An 18,137-nucleotide genomic window follows, 5' to 3' on the forward strand; every position below is an offset into this window, starting at 1 on the left:
GAGCCTATTTTGGGAAGCGTGGGAGATTCCTAGGGCTGGCCCAGCGTGTTCTGGTGCCTGTGGCAAAAAAACCCTCAGAGAATCTCATTTCCCACTACTTCATTTAAAATACATTCTACCACACTATTCTTCTCTACCAACCCTATTTAAATTAAAGCGCAGCTGCACACAAGCTGAGTTGTTTTTCTCTGCCATTCATTTCGATGCTACATGCCCAAGAGAAAGCCGGGCTCATTAAATGTGTTGGTTTATAGTTACCCACAGCCAATGCTTACTGGCTGGAGGGCCACTTCATCTTCCTGGGAAGGAAGTCCATCTTCCGGAGATTTGTTTATTGTTGTCAGAAACAGGTACTTCAGGTTACAATAGAAGAAAATGTAGGTAATATCTACAGTATAGCTCAGGGTTGACCTGTGGGAGTAATGTTACCTGTTGAGCAATGAAATGTCTACCAGCAAACAACCAAGCTCAGAGAGTAGCAAGAACTCCACATCCAGTTATTTAGTAGGTGATACATGCTTGGATCTCTCTGGTGAGATCACGCCCTTCCTTAGCACACTCTCTTAGATCCACTGAAGTTAGGCTCCAATCCTGATGCACAATGGAGCATGGGGAGAGGGAGGACATTGTCCCAATGGTGCACATGCATTCTGGATTGGATGCAGATTTACAAGCTACGTGAGAGAATTGTGCCTCCTCAGCTCAAGGCCAACTTCCTCACAGGACCTACTACTATACCAGTCTATGGTCTCCAGGGTAACCATGGGCAAAAATAAGTTAACAGGCCTTCAAGGCTCCACTCACCCACCCACCCACCCACATACATACATGTTTTCAAAGAGTCACAAAATCACATGGAGACATACACAAAGGAAAGGGAGGAGCTGGGGGGAGGCACAACCTTTATTGCTCATAATAAAATAAAACCCACGAGAATTGGCTTCTGCTCCAACCTGCTCCAACCAGTAAATCCCCCAACATGTACACATACACACACACACACCTTATCCAGAAGCAGAAAGAGACACACCTGGGACCCCAATTCCCAATTCTTCCCAGTGATTTTCCTCAGCAGCGACAACAAAAACAGCCTTAATATCCCCAGCACACAAAGACCAATCCCTCCACTGCAGAACTAAAGGGTTAACCACATCTGACTCTCTTTCTTCCATTGACTTCATTTGCAAAAGAAAACAGGCAAATCCCAACAAGAAAGGGGAAAAATATCAAGAGAAAAGAAGGCCCTGATGATGGGGATGGGAAGAAATTGTCTCTGAATCTAAACAGGCAGCCCTTATAATTCTCACTTGAGGACTAATATCATTCTTTCAATTTCTATGGCCAATCCTTCCATCTGGGAGCAGGGAGATGTTGAACCACAATGTTGAGGATTCTCCTCCTCCCTTTGAAAATCTCCTGTTGATATATGTACCCGCCCCACCCCTTTGTATCCTATCCATTCTCTCTCTGCAGCAGCTTTCCCCAGTACTATACATTTTGTTTTCCACACAGTTCTCATTATCTTCTGTCCTGCAGATGATGGGAGCTGTAGTTTTGGGAAGCCACACTGAAGGAGGCTGCTCTGTATGATCACTAGTTTCAGGGCTGGATTTAAAGATAAGAAAAAGAGTATAGCAGAAAATTCCTCTTCTTTAAAACCACCTGCAAAGAGCTCATCCTCACCTTATTATCTTGTTATACCCCCTTCATAAGAGATGCTTAGAGGGTTGGACCTCAAACTGAGAGGTACCCCAAACACAACCGGGCCAGCTTACTCTATCCTGAACATTGTGAATACGTTCTTATTTTCACACAAAGAGCAACCTAAAGACTAGACTGGAAATTTATTTTGCTACACCATTGGTTGGCATTGGTATAAAATTGAGAAGATGGGCTTCAAATTCTAAGTCAACTGTAAGGCTTTTGCTAGATGTGATTTTTAAGACAGTCAACAATTCTCACGTAACCTACTTCTCAAATTTATTGTGAGAATAAAACAGGAAGAGGTCTACTGCTGCCATCTTGAATTACTTATCAGAATGGAGATGGCATAAAAATAAATAAATGCATCAGTGCTGGGCATTTTATTTTTCCACACTACTCACCCGTGCACTGATGATGTTACCTAGCCTGATAATGAAACATCAGCAGAAAAATAATAAAGTTTGAAGAACACGAGGAACCCAACAATTCAACCCAGAGCTACATATATACTTTATTATCAGATTCTAAAATATCTATATTTTTAAATCAAGATAGTGAGAAAAAAACATTCTGAAATTTCTTAGTTTATTTGTTTAAAACACTTTTTGCCATTTGGAGCTGACCATAAATCATTCTGGAATCTATTGGTTTTGAGAAAAACCAAAGTACATTATGATTTATTATTTTATTTTTATCTTTTAATCAACTTTTGAGTGACCTTAGGAATGTGGCAAGCAGAATAGCTCCCTGAAACAAATAGAATCTTTCCGTTTAATTAAAAAAATAATTATTTTTAGACCTTATGGAGCTAGCCTTGTTCTCTTAAACAAGTTAGAGAAAGCATGCAGGATATGGCTTCTAGAATTCTTTCAACTTCTTTTCCTAGCAGTGGTTCCAATGTATTTTTTTTTTCTGTATAATGAAATGATGGGTTGTTTTGCATTTATGTTTCTGCTTTTTCTTCATGTTGCAGCTGTGTGCTCTGTTCTGGGTCGCGTTCTCAGAAGAGAGAGAGATGGATGTTGAATGTTTTGCTGTCCACCTCCTCCCATTGGCAAACTTGAGAGAATTTTTTTTTCTTAATTTTTTTTTTCTCTGCTCACAGCCCCAAGTTGAATCCAGCCCCTTTTCAATTCCATTTTTTCTTTTGCTGGCTTCTCCCACCTCAACCAATATGATCCCATTCTGGTCACTTTGTGGAAAATTATTCTTCTGGCCAACAGATGGACGGGCTCACAAGCTCCTTCACATTCCACTGAGTTTGAAAGAGCAAAAACCTCAGGGTTACTTGGTGGTTGGCCAAAGTGACTGCTTGCGAGAAACAAAGAGTGTTTGGCTTTCTCAGTCTTTTCCACTGCCAACCCAATTCACTCCGAGTCCGAACTCTTGAGAACGGATGTCCAGTGAGATCTAGTTTGAATGCTCAAGGTTATTCAGAGTGCGTGAATATCATCCCACAAACACATTCAACATCTTTTACACTCCCAACACCTTACTTTAAAAGGATGGATCCACCATGTGCTCCTTGTGTGCTTCAATTGGCATTTAATTGATTGAGAATAAGCTTAAGGTTCTGTTCAGAACTGGGAATTCAGAACTCCCTCCCACCATCTGAGACTGATGGTGTGAGTGGATTCTCTGATCTCAAAATGCTGAAATATCACTTGTGTTTCAAAACAAGGCGAATTAAAACAGGGCAGTCTTATGAGATTCTCTTGCCAGGCATGGGTAGAGACCATATGGCGAAAATGGCCCTTTGAAAGCTGGATTTCAATCTCTCTTGAGAATGACTGGTCAATCCCTCATTTTAGGAGAAGGCATCCATTTTGGGAGAACATTCATTTATTTGCTTATTTTAATCTTGATTTATTTCTGTTGTTGTGTTCATAATGTCAATGCTTTAGAGTCTTTTATATTGGCTGGGCTATAAAACTTTACAATAAATAAATAAATCTGTAAATGGAAACATAAAGACCTAGTTCTGCAAGATTATTATTAATTCAAAAGCAATCAGCGTCTGCATGGATACACAGTTTGGTGTAGTATTAAAGGGATCAGGCTAGAAATTAGAAGACCATGAGTTCTAGTCCCGACTTAGGCACAAAGTCAGCTGGTTGACCTTGGACCAGTCACTTTCTTTCAGCCCTAGGAAGGAGGCAATGGCAGACAACTTCTGAAAAACCCTGCCAAGAAAACTACAGGGACTTATCCAGGTAGCCTCCAATGTGATTGAACAGAACAACAAAAAAGGAGTTTGCACATTATACACAGCATGGACATAATAATTATTACCAAGTTTGAAACTTATATGACAAGATCTCATTTACCAATTCTGAAGTTTGCAGGTAAAAATGAAAAGTAACATATAATACATGATACTGAAGGTCTTGTCTTTTATTCCAAAAGAGATCTGAATTATATAGATTTTAACTATACTAGGATTATGTCTTAGCCAGATGCAAAAATTCATTTTGAGTTTCATTTGTTCTTTTCTTGTTTCTGCATCTGTGGGGGGCTTCTACCGGTTCGCCCCAATTCAGGTGAACCAGTAGCGGTGGAGGCGGGAGGCTCTGCCCACCCCCCTGGACATCATCACGGACACTCTGCGCATGCGCAGAAGCGTCACTTGCTTTGCTCGCACATGCATGCACACTCCCAATTCCAAACTGGTAGTGAAGGTAAGTGAAAACCACTACTGGTCTGCATCCTGCTTTCATGATCCTGATCTTGTTAGGCTTGGAATGGGCCTCCTAGTTCTGGAAGAAAGACTCAACGGAGGATATCTGAGGGAGAAAATCCAATGCTAACACCCAAACCAAAATCTGTAATCTATTTAGGCCCCTAAAGACTCAAGTTACCCTTTCTGTTAATTTGCTCCATTGGTTTGCCTAGATAGCTCATGTATTAATGCAGCAATATAGTATTAGTATCTTTTGACAGGAAATTGGAACGTGAGTAATCACAAAAATCTGACTTTTGCAGACACAAGTAGTCCGCGACTTGCAACCGGTCACTTAGACAGATCTCCCCAGAGGTAAAATGACTACATTTCAGGCCTTGGCAATAGGCTTGCGTTTACAGGTGACTGCTGTGTCCTACAGTCACATGACCACAATTTATAACATGTTTGCCAAAAACCACCATTTACTTATAAGTTTTGGCCAAAATGTCCCATAATGAACAAGGGGTTCGCTTAATGAGTATGGCATTTGCTTAACAACCAGAACAACAAAATGATCATAAAATTAGGTTGATCACATAATTACCCACTTACAACCATCGTGACTTATGACTGTATGGTTCATTACAGTTGTAAGTCGAGGACCACCTGTATATACTTTGCTAACTGTATATCACACAGTAAGCATACTAATAGTCCTTGTTTAACAACCACTCATTCAGCAACTGTTTAAACTTATGTCAGCACTGAATGAGGAGTAGTTACAATCAGACCTAACACTTATGGGTGGCACAGCATCCTTTCAGTCACATGATTGTGATCCAGGAACTCAATGACTCAGATTACAATGTTGCAACATCTTGCAGTTAGTCACATGATCATACTTTGTGACCTTGCAAACTGACTTCCCACAGGCAAAAGCAATGGGGAAGCTGGCAGGATGTCAGAAGTCACAGTCACCTGAGATCCTTGCTTAATAACCAACAATGCTTGATTAACGACAGCAACCAAGACTGCTGGAATTGTCACCTGGTTTTTCAATTTACAATTGTGTCATTTAACAATGGGGTTTTTGAGCCCAATTACTGTGGGCAAATGAGGACCGTCTGTAAAGCCAATTTTTGTTATCAAAACAGTATGATAACTGACACATCAACTGTATTTATTGTACAATTATATAAAAGCTGTTTATACCCTCCTTCAGTGGGCAGAACCTTGTGGTTTTCTCTAATGCAATTCAATATTAACCTGGCTTAAGCAGAGGATGTAGTGCCCACTCATCATTGGGTTTGGAGGAATTTCCCCTACACATCTTGCTTCCCAGGAGAACCCATTTCTCCTACCAACAGAACAAGAGAAAGAACCAGCCATTTACTTTCCTCTTTCTCTCCCACTTGTCCCTCTATGCTAAACTGCTGATGTGTAGCCCTTCCAGCTGGCTTCCCCACCCTGCTTCCCATATATCTGTGACACATTCCACCCACTCTGTTTGAGATCCCACCAGTCTGCCTGATCTCCAAATCAAGCTTGTTTTGTAGAAAGGATGCCCCGAGGCTGGGTCAGACTGATGGCACAGCAGCGGAAACTTGGGGGCCACAAGCAGTCCAGTGAACAGCACATTGCAAGCATATAACAAGGCGCCAATTGTTCTGGACCCAGATTCCAGAGTAGTGATGGCAGCACAAGACACATAATGATTGCAGAGCCTTCAAATAAGCCCCAAGATCCCATCTCACCCTTCTGTTCTTCTTTCAGAGGCACGGTTAAAATCTACATAGAGTTTTGAACACTGGCTCGTTTTGGGTTACTTCTGTTCTAGGTGAATATTAACAATCCTAGAAGGCCAAGATAACTGATTTTGTACTATGTAAATTCACAGACAGTTGAGTACGTGTTTTTTGCTCTTTGGATGGCCTGTCTGACACTCCCTGAACAGAGAATACAGTGCACATACATCTTAGAATTAACATCTTAGAATATTAGTTGAGTAACGTTGTTATCCACAAATAATGTTTGGCAGATTTTTCAGGCCTAGCCTAGCAATCCAGAAGAAAGGATCCTCTGGCTTTCCAAATGTAAACAAACAACAGTTCTCAGAAGCCTTAGCCAGCATGTCCAATTAAGAAGGATGCTGTAACTGTGGTTCAACAATTACTGGAACACTAACACTTCCCAACCCATAATACTTAATACAGGCAGCTGTTTGGGATTGCAAAACCATGTGGGAACCAAGCAGATTACTCTATATGAGAAGAACCACCTCCCTCAGCCCCCACTTTCTAACTCAACAACCATCAAATAAAAAGCTAGAGTGCTTCGAAGGAGCCTTTTGTATGTAGTCATAACATTTTACAAGAATTTCAGGCACACTGACTTCCATTTGTAACCCTCCTATATTATTCTATCATTTCCTCCACTTTTTTCCTTGTCATGAGAAATCCATGGGGAGCATGAAATAGGTGCATAATTCATATTAACTGTTCATGCTAGGAATTCTCTGCTTCTAAACATACAGGTTCTTGGGGGTGAAGAAGTACAGCTTTCTTATCTTTATCCCATACAAGTGGATTTGCCCCTAAGAGGTGGGAAATGGAATTGTAGAAGGAAAACGTACAAGGGGCAAATATTCCAAACAAACTGTATTATCAGTGGGGTCAAAAAACATGAAAAGAACCAAGATTTCAATGGCTGCCAATACATATTGCCAGACAGAAGTGTAGAAACAAAATTAAGATTTGCCTAGAACATAAGTTTATTTCAAAGAGCCTTCGGTGTCTGGTCCTGACCACAGCACATAATCAATGCTTTTTTTCCCCCAGAAATAGAATTTCTGGGCAAATCAAGAATATAACAAAGGGCAGAATGTGGAGAGTTACAGACATTTGTATCCAGTTGAATGGGATGGATTGTGCTATTATTTGAACAAAAATGTGACACTCTGTCTTCCCAGATCTGATAGGTCATTTATATTCTTGCTGGAATTCTATTTTTGTACGTGACAGGTTCAGTTAAGAGGGAAAGATTTTGAAATGGCATCCCAAGATCTTGATTCACATAAGCATACACATAGAACAAATCAGTTAATCCTAAAGGTAATCAACTCTGACTGTTCTTTGGAAGGACAGATGCTGGAGTTGAAGTTCAAATACTTAGGCCACCAAATGAGAAGCGAGGACTCAATGGAAAAGACCCTGATGTTGGGAAAGATTGAAGACAAAAGGGGACAGCAGAGGATGAGATAGTTAATGTCAGTAATGCAACTAATGTGACTTTGCCAAAATCTAAGAGGCAGCAGAGGACAGAGGGGCTGGCAAGCTATGGTCCATGGAGTCATGAAGAGTCAGGCATGACTTAGCAAGGCAATCTCCCTAAACGTAATTTGTTGAGAACTGTATAAGATTGTGACTGCTGCTGAATTCAATAGGACCTGCCTGGGCTGAGCTTTGCAAAGAAGATCATGAGTATTAAAACCAATTTTACTATTGCTTTAATTGCCCTCTACCCCAGCATATCTGTGATGTTAGTCATTTCCAGCTAATCAAAGGCTTAACCAACTCTCTCCCATTTCAGAAAGTTTTCCTGCTTGATCACCTGTAGACAATCAGAAACCAATCAATGGATGATTTTCTAGACTAGAATAGTGATAGAAGTATTTCTATCATTTCAGCCCTTTCAGCCTTCAGTTGGCTTGTGTTTTTTTGTTATCTGGCTCCCATAGACCAGGGGTCTCCAACCTTGGTCCCTTTAAGACTTGTGGGCTTCAACTCCCAGAGTCTCTCAGCCAGCAAAACTGGTTGAGGAACTCTGGGAGTTGAAGTCCACAAGTCTTAAAGGGACCAAGGTTGGAGACCCCTGCCATAGATGATCAGGCTAGGGCAAGCTGCAAGTATATGTACACAGCTCAGTATTTGAGAAGGGCTCTTCCAATTCAATCCACAAATGAAAAGGACCCAGTGGAGCATCGTCTGCAAGATTGGTGGAAGCTAAAAATTCTCATTTCTCTGGTAGCTTCTCTGAGGGGAACCGTAAAAAGAAATCATTACTCTTGGAACATCCCTTTTATCGCTAATAAAGTTCAAGGACACAGGCATGCAGGAGAGGAATGGGGGAGAGGGGGCAACAACCTGTAGTACCCTTTATCCCTCTTTTTCAAGCTCCATCTTATTTCTGCAGAGGCTGAGGAAGGGATCATGCAGATTCAAGGCAGGCCAATCAGCCGTTTCAGCGTGGATAGAAGGGTGAGTCATGAGGTCTCTGGTTACATTTAGTGGATGTGCAGGTGCGCTGCCCTGGTGGAGCTGTAGACCTGGGTGACATCAACTCAGCAGCCATTCAGAAGAAAACCCAAGGCTGCAAGTTAGCTGGAGATCCATGAATCCCAGTCTCTTCCTTGCCATTTTGCCCCCAGCCAAACCCAGAGGAAAAGGAACCCTTAGTCTCTAGTCCTGTTGCTGCTCTGCCAAAGCTGGTGACAGTATGGCCATTGGATAAGGAAACAGATTCATGGAAAACAAGAGAGACCGGGATCTAATGCAGAGGGAAGAGACAAGAGCAGAGATAATAAGACAAATTCCCTGTGTGTCCAATCACACTTGGCCAATAAAATTCTATTCTATTCTATTCTATAAGATACAGAGAGGGCTGGCTGCTGGAAGGAAGGGAAAAGGGCCCCAGCTAGAAGGGCGGAGAGCCCCAAGTGAGGGCATCTCTGCAGCTGGATACATTGGCCCTTGGTATTTCCCTCGATCCTATCACTAGCACTATTGACAAGCCGGATTGATGGGGAGCATGCCAGTCCATAATTCTCTGTTGCCCAGCAACATATAGCTATCTGTTCCCCATCCCCACCAGCAGCAGCAAGACAGATTCTCCTGTAAATCAATTGCCACCTGCTGCCCGGTCAGAGTCTGCCTCCTCCCCCTCCCGCCGCCCCTTATCAGGGCCTTGGAGGGAAAGCGACAGACGGGGAACAACCAGCTTTGCTTCCGTTTTTCCAAGAACGAGAACATTTTGGTTATTAACTGTGGTTGGCACAAGAGTGGGAGGACAGGTCATCCACAGGCCAACACCTCCTCCCCACTGGAATAAAAGAGGCAGAAAAAAACCTAGAATGACCCATAAGTGGATTTTTTTTATTACCACAATTATGTCCCTGGATATTAGCGTTCTTCCGTTAGTTATTAGGCTGATGAAAGGGACAATTGAACAGCATCTCCCTAATAAGGGAACAATTGAACAGCATCTCCCTAATAAGGGAACCAGCAAAATGATCAAATGATGTAGCAAGCTGTCCCCACCACCAAAAAAGAAAAAGTCAAAGCGAAAAAGATTTTCCCTTTTATGAGAAAATCACCATCACAAGTGTATTCCAGCTTTCCAGAATACATTTCCCAGTCATTTTAATTAACCCAGCTTTGGGGACCTGTTTCACATTATCTCTCAGGGCAGAAAATGCCCTTCATTTCCATTCATTTTTCTAAATACTCAATTGATTACTGCAGTGTCTATGTTTAGACCTTAAGAATTTGAACACGGAAGGTGTCAGCGGATGCTATGTCTCTCCACTCAAATCCTTTCAGAATAAGCAAGACTTGTAAGAGTCCAATATTTGGGAGTATCAATATTGAGTTCAGGGCTACAGGGTTTATTCCTTGTTCTACCAAGCAAGCAGATGAAAAAGGGGTGGAATGAAAGAAAGTCTTAGCCTCCATACATTACACCCCAATATGAACAAAAGAGAAATAAATCTCCACAAATCTGATCTGATCCTTTTTTGCAAAGTATAAAACTAGAAGTGAGGGACTAATATTCTGAATATTCTGGATTGCAAATCCCAATAATTCCTGTCTTGCAGATATAAGAGCACGTGACCACTAAAGCATGGGATTTATTTTCCTCCAAACTGAAATCCAAGGAGAATCCTTGAGTTTGAGAAAAGACAGAAATGTTTAAATTTCAGTTAGAAGTTAGTGAAATTAAAATTGCACTTTTTCCCATCCAAGTTCACAGCTTCCCATAAATCTATCCATTGACCCCAAGATTAAGAATTCTCTGCTTAAATTGTGTTAAAAGTACATATCAAAAATTGGTGATGAGCTGTCCGTACCATCTTCTTTAACTAGATAGAATTCCTTTTTGAAATGAAAGCTTGTTTGAAATATTACAGCCACTGAAATCTAGTTCTTATCTCTTTTTTTCAGTTGCATTGATTTCCTGGCAAGAGAAAAGCACTCTGTACATGATAGAAAGTACCCTTTTAAAATGGTGGCATTACCATAATGAAAGAGATCCTAAGCTGGACATTCAATCAAAGCTCTATGACTTTCAATGTCAAGCAGGCAAGCAGAATCAGGTACAAGCAGAATTTTGCATGGATGCTTCCATCATTTTTAGCATTCTTCAGACATTCATACCTTTTAAAAGAGTCTTACCTGTAAAACTCTCATATGGTACAACCTACAAGCAAAAAAGATCATGACTGAAATACAATATGAGTTAACATCCTTTTCAGACAACCCTCTGAGATACAATCTGAGATAAGCTGAAAGCCACCGTATCTATGCATTATTGATCCCTTGTTCACAGATCTGTCATTTAAGGTATGAAAGGCCAGGTTCATTCAGTCCCTGTTATGTAGTGAGTTAAGGATGGCCCACATTTGTGAAAGAAATGCATTCTCCCTTGAGTGCTTTTGGCTACTGGCTTAATCTTTATGATGAAATTCCAGGCTTCAGCCAATTCAATGTGGATTGACTGGGCAAGCTCTTGCACAAAATAAGACCTGTTGCGCGCACACACAATACTACAGAACCCAATTCAGAAGACTGCCTTGCATGAACACAGATCCTAGTATTTCTCCACCTTAAGAACATATTTTCACAGGCACTAAGGTTCTCAGACACCCTATATACACAAGGAGTCCAAACAAAGCTGAACATTTTAATGTCATAATGCAGTCAGGATACATATAGCTCCCCTACATGCAAACTGCCTCTCTTTTCCTGGAGAGAGAGAGGAATAGAAAGAGAGAGAGAGAGAGAGAGAGAGAATATATATATATATATATATATATATATATATATATATATATATATATATATATATATATATATATATAGAGAGAGAGAGAGAGAGAGAGAGAGAGAGAGAGAGAGAGAGAGAGAGAAACAGAAATATATTAGATGTCCCAATATCCATCAGCCATTCCTGACATGTCCAAAAGATACCTGAATATTTGATTTAGACACTAAAGATTATGCACTAACTCCATAAAAAGCAGAAAATCTAGAAGTCTGCCATTTACCTGCAATGTAGTCACACTAGTTGTACTATGCACATAGCTACATAGCAAATGCATATAAACTCAAAAAATCTTATAAAACTTGGATTCTTGTCTATTCTCAGCCTCATTCATCTTCCGTATAATACAGAACAGCAATTCTGCATACACAATATTTCAAACACCAGGGTGCCTCCCCATTCCCTTCTGTACAGAAATATACCACCCAATGAATATTCCCTCACACTCATAAGCCCCATTTATTACACCCCAAAAGCCCAAAAGGCTTTTGCTTGTATCAACAACAAACATGCACAGCACCACTTACAACCTGTACTCTTGTACACATCCATTCCCATTTTAGAGATCTCCCCCTGAATTTTATCCTTCTGTCCCAAATACATTGTCCTCAAGCAGTGCAGCTTCACGTTATCCCGCCCCCCTCCATGACAGCAATCCTTCATCAAAATTGCTACCACTCTTCATACAAATGAACAGCAGGGCATGTCCCACCTGTCCTTGGATGCACACAAACACACATAGACTGTACAGGATAGAAACAACAACCTGAAGCATCTTCTGAGCACAGGTGGATCTCAGCAAACAACCCACAATGTTGTGCTGCCAAGGGCAAAGAAAAACCCAAGATTAAATACCCACCCCCCACTGTAATTTTAATACAAAAATCAGGAGCAACTTGCCCCCCTCCCTCCATATCAGCTGCTAAGAAAGGTGATCTCATCCTAGGGCTCCGAGAGGGAAGAGCCTTCTGCTTTAGGCCTGGTTCCAACTGCCACACCCTTCTGCTGCTCACTCCACAGCCATAACTCAGCCCCATACGCTGGCCACAATTCCCACAGTATCCTTCCCAGTACACAATGCTTCCACTTCTCACACCCCAAGCTCCCCACTCCCTGTGCTCTTCACACACACACACCTAGCTCACGATGCACCCCTTCTGCACTGGTACATTTATACACAGATTGGTCTCCTCCACTTCTCCCCTCCTTCTCTAATGGCACCCAGAGACCATTCCCTGACCAACACACACAAATGCCCCATCCTGCAGACAGCCTTACTCCTTTTCTACTCCTAGTGTAAGCCTTAGCCCTTCACAGAAACACAGAAACACACACACAATCTTTAACCCGGATGGATCCTCCTCCATGGCACATATTCTGGACATATAAATGAACGTATATCTGCATTTTCTCCCTGTCGTTTCATTCATGGCCATAGCTTTGGTTCGCCCCCAGCGGTGCTACAATCCTCCCCCCTGCATTATCCATCTAAACGTTGGTTTGAAAAACTTGCCAGATTTTGATCCCGATCTCTCCTCTAATCTCCCAGTCCTCGACCCGGGAACCCCGCATTCCCATACAGGTCTCTGCAGATGGGACCCCCTACTCCGCCTAAGGGTCGTGGGGGCCGTCTCCCTCCCACCCGCCTCCTCAGTTTCATCTGTAATAAAACCAAACAACCAACCCGCCATAGCGGAGCCTTAAGTTGCACCGGATTCAGGGGGATCCTCATCAACCCCCACCCACCCAGCCGCGCAACTTTTCTCAGCAGCGGAGGGGGGGGGCACCGAAAACCTTCTAACGGGAGGAGGAGGAGGAGGAGGAGGCTCTCCGGGGAATCAGGAGGGGAATTCGCGCCTATTTGGGAACCTCATAATTCTCTTCCAGATTTAGGGAAACCACCCGTTTGTTTTTTTCCCGGGTTCTGACAAAGACGGGCTGGGGGGGGGGGATGGATGGGACAGAAACACTTCTCAGCCTAGAAAACCCCCAGTTTTCCTTCTCCCCCATCCGACCGTCCATCGAAGAGCCCCGAAGTTGATAAACGAGGGAGCTGTTCGGCTCCCCTCTTCGGTCCTCTTAGCCCCCCTACCTGAGCCGCGCCCGTCCTTCCGCTCACTCCGCGGCCGCTGCGGTCGCCTCTCTGGCTCCTACAGCTTCGGCTGCAGCGTCTGATCGATGTGACATAATCGGCAGCAGCGGCGGCGGCGGCGGCAGCAGCAGCGGCGGAGAGTCCCCTCCCTCCGTGCCCCGCCCTACCCCCCCATCCCTCCTCCCCGCCTTTCCTTCCCAGCTCTGGTTCGGTCCCAGAGCTGGCGAGGAGGGGTAAGGTGGAAATTGGTTTATTGGCGCGCACACACACACACGCCCTGCCGTATTCTAAGCAGAATTTGGGAAACTTGGGTGGGGTTGGGGTGGGGTTAAGCTGTTGGTCTATTCTCAGCATCCTGGAGATTGGGGAGGGGAGACGCCCGAGTCCCTCATTTTGGGATGGGGAGGAGAGGGTTGTCTCCGGTGCTTTAGAAATGAACGGATGAAGTGGAGGATGCCTGGGCGGGGGGGGGGACGGGGCGGATGGAGCGGAGTGCAGGAGATGGGAGCCCGAGCAAAAAAAAAACGCAGAAGGAAAAAATCAATTAAGAGAAGGGAGCCAAACTGCTGCTGCTGAAGCCCCGTTTCCTGGATGTGGCGAGTCTGCTTGAAGGTCACGCCCAGATCACCCAATTCCCCGCAAGACTTCTAAAACCGAAATCCTTCGGAACCAGCCAACTAGGTTTCTGGCGCGCATGGGCGGGCAGTGGATCCAGGCTCAGAAGCAGCCGGATCCTCCGAGCCAAATTGCAAGGATGACCAACAGCCTTTCTCCGCTAGCGGCTCTGCTGGCCAGCTAGGGATGGTGGCCGTTGCAACTCTACAGATCTGAAGGTACAGCCCTGGTGCCTTGGCCAAAGGAGCTAGATCGGCGTCACTGAGCGCTGGTATTTCTCCAGGAAAAGAGAAACCCAGAGAAGCCGGGCGCTGTAACGGCAGAGGTTAGAGGACCAATGTCTTTACTGTGAAAAGATGCTAAAAAGATGTTACAAATACTGGTGCCGGCCATATTGTTATATTTCACGGGCCAGAGCAGTTTGGTCAATGAAGATGCACTTGGGGATTTGAGGTTTCTGATGGGCAAGCCAGAGCTTCCGCAGGGGAAGGGATAGAGGAGCCACAGAGACAGCAAAGCAGGGCTTCCTGGATCACAGCTTGTTTGGGGGAGGGGCAGGGGAAGCTGACTACCCTGTGGTCTGCAAGTGGTTTCAGAGCATCTATTCCTCAACTCAAAAAGGAACTGAGGAGTTTGAGAAGCTGGATACAGGAGATGTGTTAGCATCCCTCGCACAAGGAGGAATGGAGTCCAAACCAAAGGGCTTCTCCAAGAAGCAGAATCTTTTGAAAGATGAGCCAAGGAGTGATGCATCAATCATGAAAAAATAATTGCTACCAACCTGCCTTCCATTGAGGACCTGTACACTGAATGAGTCAAAAAGAGGGCTGTGAAAATATTTACAGACCCCTCCCATCCTGGACATAAACTGTTTCAACTCCTACCCTCAAAATGATACTAAAGAGCACTGCACACCAGAACAACTAGGCACAAAAACATTTTTCCCCAACACCATCACTCTGTTAAACAAATAATTCCCTCAACACTGTCAAATTAGTTACTAAGTCTGCATTACTATTAATCTTCTCATCGTTCCTATCACCCATCTCCTTCCACTTATGACTGTATGACTGTAACCTTGTTGCTGGTATCCTTAAAATTTACTTACTTATTTGTTCCCTATGACTATCATTAATTTATCTTTAAATAAATGAATTTATCTTTTCTTTTATGTACACCGAGAGCATAGGCACCAAAACATATTCCTTGTGTGTCCAATCACACTTGGCCAATAAAAAATTCTATTCTATTCTATTCTATTCTATTCTATTCTATTCTATTCTATTCTATTCTATTCTATTCTATTCTATTCTATTCTATTCTAGAGGACACAGGAAAAGCCAGGCTGGATTCGAGCAAGGCTTGCCTTCCATCCTGTTATGAGAAGCCTGCTGTTTTCTTATTATTTATTTATCCCAGTAATGCTTATATTGCCCGGTCTAAAGATTCTGGATGCCGTACAAACCAGCAATATCAAAGATGCACCAACAATATTTCATAAGCAAAACAATATTGAAAGCATAACATCACTGAAGGTAATTTGACGAATAGCCCTTGAATGCCTTATCCCTGAGGCTGCCTTAATCCTCTTCAAAAGACATCTAAACCAGGGCTCCACCCATAGCAGTGGTGAATAATCTTTGGGTGACTACAGAAGGCATTTAGCTTCTTCAGAGAAAGGGGCAGTCTTGACAGGAGATGAGACAATTATGCGAAGGAGATGAGGCCAAGTCATAGCCATTGTCAAGGCTAAGGTTTTCAGGGTGCAATTCAGCTTGGGGATTTTTCTTTTCCCAAAGGTCTAATCTTAGGTCTTACATCTCTTGCCCCAAATTGGCAGGAATCCACCCTCCCACCTCCCTGGCTACCTGATGAAATGTGGTGGAATGTTCATAGTGCTTCCAGAACCACAAACGTGAGTTTGGGAGGCTGCCGACTACTACAGTTTAAAATGTATAATTTAATTAGTCTTGTGTGTTCAAGTCTGTCTTGGGGTAAAACCAACCATGGTTGTCCTTATAGATGACCCCTGTTGCTGAAGAGAGTGAGGGTGGGGAGGGAGACGCCTGAGTCCCTCATTTTGGGATGGGGAGGAGAGGGTTGTCTCCGGTGCTTTAGAAATGAACGGATGAAGTGGAGGATGCCTGGGCGGGGGGGGGGACGGGGCGGATGGAGCGGAGTGCAGGAGATGGGAGCCCGAGCAAAAAAAAAACGCAGAAGGAAAAAATCAATTAAGAGAAGGGAGCCAAACTGCTGCTGCTGAAGCCCCGTTTCCTGGATGTGGCGAGTCTGCTTGAAGGTCACGCCCAGATCACCCAATTCCCCGCAAGACTTCTAAAACCGAAATCCTTCGGAACCAGCCAACTAGGTTTCTGGCGCGCATGGGCGGGCAGTGGATCCAGGCTCAGAAGCAGCCGGATCCTCCGAGCCAAATTGCAAGGATGACCAACAGCCTTTCTCCGCTAGCGGCTCTGCTGGCCAGCTAGGGATGGTGGCCGTTGCAACTCTACAGATCTGAAGGTACAGCCCTGGTGCCTTGGCCAAAGGAGCTAGATCGGCGTCACTGAGCGCTGGTATTTCTCCAGGAAAAGAGAAACCCAGAGAAGCCGGGCGCTGTAACGGCAGAGGTTAGAGGACCAATGTCTTTACTGTGAAAAGATGCTAAAAAGATGTTACAAATACTGGTGCCGGCCATATTGTTATATTTCACGGGCCAGAGCAGTTTGGTCAATGAAGATGCACTTGGGGATTTGAGGTTTCTGATGGGCAAGCCAGAGCTTCCGCAGGGGAAGGGATAGAGGAGCCACAGAGACAGCAAAGCAGGGCTTCCTGGATCACAGCTTGTTTGGGGGAGGGGCAGGGGAAGCTGACTACCCTGTGGTCTGCAAGTGGTTTCAGAGCATCTATTCCTCAACTCAAAAAGGAACTGAGGAGTTTGAGAAGCTGGATACAGGAGATGTGTTAGCATCCTCGCACAAGGAGGAATGGAGTCCAAACCAAAGGGCTTCTCCAAGAAGCAGAATCTTTTGAAAGATGAGCCAAGGAGTGATGCATCAATCATGAAAAAATAATTGCTACCAACCTGCCTTCCATTGAGGACCTGTACACTGAATGAGTCAAAAAGAGGGCTGTGAAAATATTTACAGACCCCTCCCATCCTGGACATAAACTGTTTCAACTCCTACCCTCAAAATGATACTAAAGAGCACTGCACACCAGAACAACTAGGCACAAAAACATTTTTCCCCAACACCATCACTCTGTTAAACAAATAATTCCCTCAACACTGTCAAATTAGTTACTAAGTCTGCATTACTATTAATCTTCTCATCGTTCCTATCACCCATCTCCTTCCACTTATGACTGTATGACTGTAACCTTGTTGCTGGTATCCTTAAAATTTACTTACTTATTTGTTCCCTATGACTATCATTAATTTATCTTTAAATAAATGAATTTATCTTTTCTTTTATGTACACCGAGAGCATAGGCACCAAAACATATTCCTTGTGTGTCCAATCACACTTGGCCAATAAAAAATTCTATTCTATTCTATTCTATTCTATTCTATTCTATTCTATTCTATTCTATTCTATTCTATTCTATTCTATTCTATTCTATTCTAGAGGACACAGGAAAAGCCAGGCTGGATTCGAGCAAGGCTTGCCTTCCATCCTGTTATGAGAAGCCTGCTGTTTTCTTATTATTTATTTATCCCAGTAATGCTTATATTGCCCGGTCTAAAGATTCTGGATGCCGTACAAACCAGCAATATCAAAGATGCACCAACAATATTTCATAAGCAAAACAATATTGAAAGCATAACATCACTGAAGGTAATTTGACGAATAGCCCTTGAATGCCTTATCCCTGAGGCTGCCTTAATCCTCTTCAAAAGACATCTAAACCAGGGCTCCACCCATAGCAGTGGTGAATAATCTTTGGGTGACTACAGAAGGCATTTAG

General features: G+C 43.4%; 1 protein-coding gene across 4 annotated transcripts in view; it reads right to left on the bottom strand.

Moving 5' to 3' along the window:
* The window catches only part of L1CAM (L1 cell adhesion molecule), a 112,408-nt gene extending 98,712 nt beyond the window's left edge, over positions 1-13,696 (bottom strand). For all 4 annotated transcript variants that reach the window (XM_058166762.1, XM_058166761.1, XM_058166759.1 and 1 more), the window contains exon 1: positions 13,557-13,696. The gene's annotated coding sequence lies outside the window, so the exon portion shown is untranslated. The remainder of the gene's footprint in view (positions 1-13,556) is intronic.
* Between the last annotated feature and the right edge of the window lie 4,441 nt (positions 13,697-18,137).

Source organism: Ahaetulla prasina, chromosome 2, assembly GCF_028640845.1.
Source record: "Ahaetulla prasina isolate Xishuangbanna chromosome 2, ASM2864084v1, whole genome shotgun sequence".
Classification (NCBI taxonomy): Eukaryota; Metazoa; Chordata; class Lepidosauria; order Squamata; family Colubridae; genus Ahaetulla; species Ahaetulla prasina.